Here is a 4,185-nt window from a genome sequence, read left to right on the forward strand (position 1 = left end):
TCCGTAGTGCGAACCACAGACACAGTCCGTGTTAGATCACAGTTGCTGAGGTTAGTCTGAAGAAGGGTCTCGACCCGAACTCAGCAGGTCAGGCAGCATCTCAGGAGAGAAGGAATGGGCAATTCCTTCTCGCCCATTCCTTCTCTCCTGAGATGCTGCCTGACCTGCTGAGTTACTCCAGCATTTTGTGAATAAATACCTTTGATTTGTACCAGCATCTGCAGTTATTTTCTTATACTCAGTGTTGTGCAGCGTTCAACAGCCTGGTGGTTGTTGGGAAGAAGCTGTTCTTGAACCTGGAGCTCACGGTTCTGACTGGATTACAGTCCACATTTCAGCTGTGCTGAAATCTCACCTTTTACTTTTGAAACGTCGTCGGCTCTTGAATCAAACAAAGTGCTGACTCAGCATCACACATTACAGCGCCAAAGTGCTTTCTATATAATTGAGGTTTAGAGATTTAGCAGAAGAGGGAACCAAATGACCTCCACTTTCCCAGCGTGCCATCTGTTTGTATCGATCACGTGCGGCATTTTTAGCGTTTTGAGTAAATGACCATCGATGTTCTGGTGCACCGATGGAGTTGGACGTGAGGAGTGAGTGTGGGCCGACACAGGGCATGCTTCAAGTCAAGTCAAGTCAAATTTATTTGTCACATACACATACTCGATGTGCAGTGAAATGAAAGTGGCAATGCCTGCGGGTTGTCCACAAAATGAATTACAGTTACAACATATAAATAAAGTTAATAAGTTACTAAACATAGCACAAAAAGTGTCGACAAAAATTTAGTCTCTGGGGTTATAAAAGTTGACAGTCCTGATGGCCTGTGGGAAGAAGCTCCGTCTCATCCTCTCCGTTTTCACAGCGTGACAGCGGAGGCGTTTGCCTGATCGTAGCATCTGGAACAGTCCGTTACTGGGGTGGCAGGGGTCCCTCGTGATCTTGCTTGCTCTGGATCTGCACCTCCTGATGTATAGGTCCTGCAGGGGGACGAGTGTAGTTTCCCATGGTGCGTTCTGCCGAACGCACTACTCTCTGCAGGGCCATCCTGTCCTGGGCAGAGCTGTTCCCAAACCAGACTGTAATGTTGCCGGACAGGATGCTCTCTACAGCCCCAGAGTAGAAGCAATGAAGGATCCTCAGCGACTCTCTGAATTTCCTCAGTTGTCTAAGGTGGTAAAGGCGCTGCTTAGCCTTACCCACCAGTGCGGCAATGTGCGTTGCCCACGTCAGATCCTCTGCGATGCGGACTCCCAAGTATTTGAAACTGCTCACCCTATCCACAATAGACCCATTTATCTCCAGTGGCGTGTACGTCCTTGGATGTTTAGCCCTTCTGAAGTCCACAATCAGCTCCTTTGTTTTAGTGACATTCAAGAGGAGGCTATTGTCCTGACACCAGAGTGCCAGATCAGCCACCTCCTCCCGGTAGGCCTTCTCATCGTTGTCGGAGATCCGGCCCACCACCACAGTGTCATCAGCAAACTTGATGATGGAGTTTGAGCTGAACCTGGCCCCACAGTCAAGTGTGTACAGGGAGTACAGTAGGGGGCTAAGGACGCAGCCCTGGGGGGGATCCTATGTTCAGGGTGAGGGAGCTAGATGTGTGTTCCCCCATCCTGACCACTTGGGGCCTGGCAGTGAGAAAATCCAGGACCCAGGCACACAGAGGGGTGCTAAGCCCCAGTTCCAGCAGCTTCTCAACCAGTCTGCTGGGGACTATTGTGTTGAATGCTGAACTAAAGTCAATGAACAGCATCCTCACATAGCCCCCCTGGCTGTCCAGATGAGAGAGAGCGGTGTGTAGAACCTGGGAGACCGCATCATCCGTGGACCTGTTCGGACGGTGTAATCTGGAGCCAATTGTGCAGCAAGCTTTGGAGAAAGGAGGAGAATTGACACTGAGTGGCAGCGACTGGAGCACAACACTGTGAGCAGGTGGTAATACACCCACACTCCCTGAGGCCAGTCAAACTGCCCGTCTACACACACACCCATACACACACACCCATACACACACACACACACACACACACACACACACACACACACACACACACACACACACACACTGCAGATGCTCCAAGCCCTAAATAAAAATTGTGAAAATTTTCACCAGTCCACGTTATAGGAGTAGAATTAGGCCATTCGGCCCATCGAGCCCACTCCGCCATTCAATCATGGCTGATCTCTGCCTCCTAATCCCATTTTCCTGCCTTCTCCTCATAACCCTTGACACCTGTTCTAATCAAGAATATGTCGATCTCTGCCTTAAAAATATCCACTGAATATATTCATTTCGGCTAGTCAGTCAGCGTCTGTGGAAGGAGAAACAGAGCTAAACGTTTTCACCAACCTGAGCCTCAGTCTCTCTCCCCATATGCTGCCCTAGAGAATTCATTGCTTCAAAGATACAGCCTGGAATCAGGCCCTTCGGCCCACTGAGCCTATGCTGTCCATCGATCACCTGTTCACACTAGTTCTATGTTGTCCCACTTTCCCATCCACTCCCTGCACACTTGGAACACTTTACAGAAGCCAATTAACCTGCAAACACGCACGCCTTGGGGATGTGGGAGGAAACCGGAGCACCCGAAGGAAACCCACGTGGTCACATGGGGTACGAGCAAACTCCACACAGACAGCCCCTGTAGTCAGGATCAAACCTGTGTCCCAGGCGCTGTGAGGCAGCAGCTCTACCTGCTGTGCCACCGTTGCAGGTTTGTGGATGAATTGGCCCCTAGTTTGTAGAGAGTGGATGAGAAAATGGGATAACATGGATCTATTGTGAACAGTTGATCGATGGTCGGCATAGACTCGATGGGCCAAAGGGCCTGTAAACACCCTGGGTGTCTTTCAATCAATCTCTCAGCTCCTGGACTTGAAAACCCATAAAGGATGCTGTTTGAAATATTCATGGTTGGTGCGAGGCTGTGTGTTATCGAGTCCAGCCCAGGATTAGTGTCAGATAGCGACCAGAAACATACACATCGTATCACAGCATGAGGATTTATAGAATTAACTTTAACCAGAAGAGATTATGCATTTGTCCATCATTCTTAACATCTGCCGACATAATTCCCACCTCAGTGCATTATAATAACATTTTATTCTTCAGGTTAATAAATTCTGCTGGATTTGACAAATTGACCAACTCACCAGATGAAGCCAAAGGAAAGAAGCTTCAAAGAAACTGGAAACGTTTGTAATCATCAAAGTGTGGCCATCAGTGGCCGCAAGATGAAGCACAGATACGTGGGTGCGCTTGGAATACTGCCTGCACACACCGCCCTGCCCCACATCAGCATCAACTACAAGCCTCTGAACAACGCCACGTTAACTGGCCTCCTGCAGTCCTGATAGAAACACAGGCTGATGCCTCAGCTTTGTGCGTCTAGCCCATTGTCCCCGTCCCCTTCCACACAACAATTATGCTCTCTTGACTCTTGATGTAAGTTCACAGACCCACACCTTGCACCACACTCTATTTAAAAACCAAAAATAGATTTATTCGATTATTTACAATACTATTCACAACGCAAAACTGTTCCAACAACCTCACCACCAAAGTACAAGTAAAACAAATATCCTTAGATAACTTCATCAGTCAAAAGAAGAAGGGTCTCGACCCAAAATGTCACTTATTCCTTCCCTCCAGAGATGCTGCCTGACCCGCGGAGTTACTCCAGCACTCTGTGTCTACTCAGTCTAGTCGAGGTAACTGTACATTCTAGTGTAGGTGACTGTACATGCTAGTGTAGGTGACTGTACATGCTAGTGTAGGTAACTGTACATGCTAGTCTAGGTGACTGTACATGCTAGTCTAGGTGACTGTACATGCTAGTCTAGGTGACTGTACATGCTAGTCTAGGTGACTGTACATGCTAGTCTAGGTGACTGTACATGCTAGTCTAGGTAACTGTACATGCTAGTGTAGGTAACCATCAGCCCATGACAAATAGGCCGTGTTAAACAGCTCCATCAAATCCACTTGTGCAGAGCTAGAGTCCAAGTGGCTTTGTACATCCCAGCCATAGACACAAGATGCTGGAGTAACTCAGTGGGACGGGCTGCACACGACCCAAAATGTCACCCGTTCCTTTTCTCCAGAGATGCTGTCTGTCCCGCTGAGTTACTCCAGCACTTTGTGTCTATCTTCAGTTTAAAGCAGCATCTGCAGTT

Source organism: Rhinoraja longicauda, chromosome 27 (assembly GCF_053455715.1).
Source record: "Rhinoraja longicauda isolate Sanriku21f chromosome 27, sRhiLon1.1, whole genome shotgun sequence".
NCBI classification, from domain to species: Eukaryota; Metazoa; Chordata; class Chondrichthyes; order Rajiformes; family Arhynchobatidae; genus Rhinoraja; species Rhinoraja longicauda.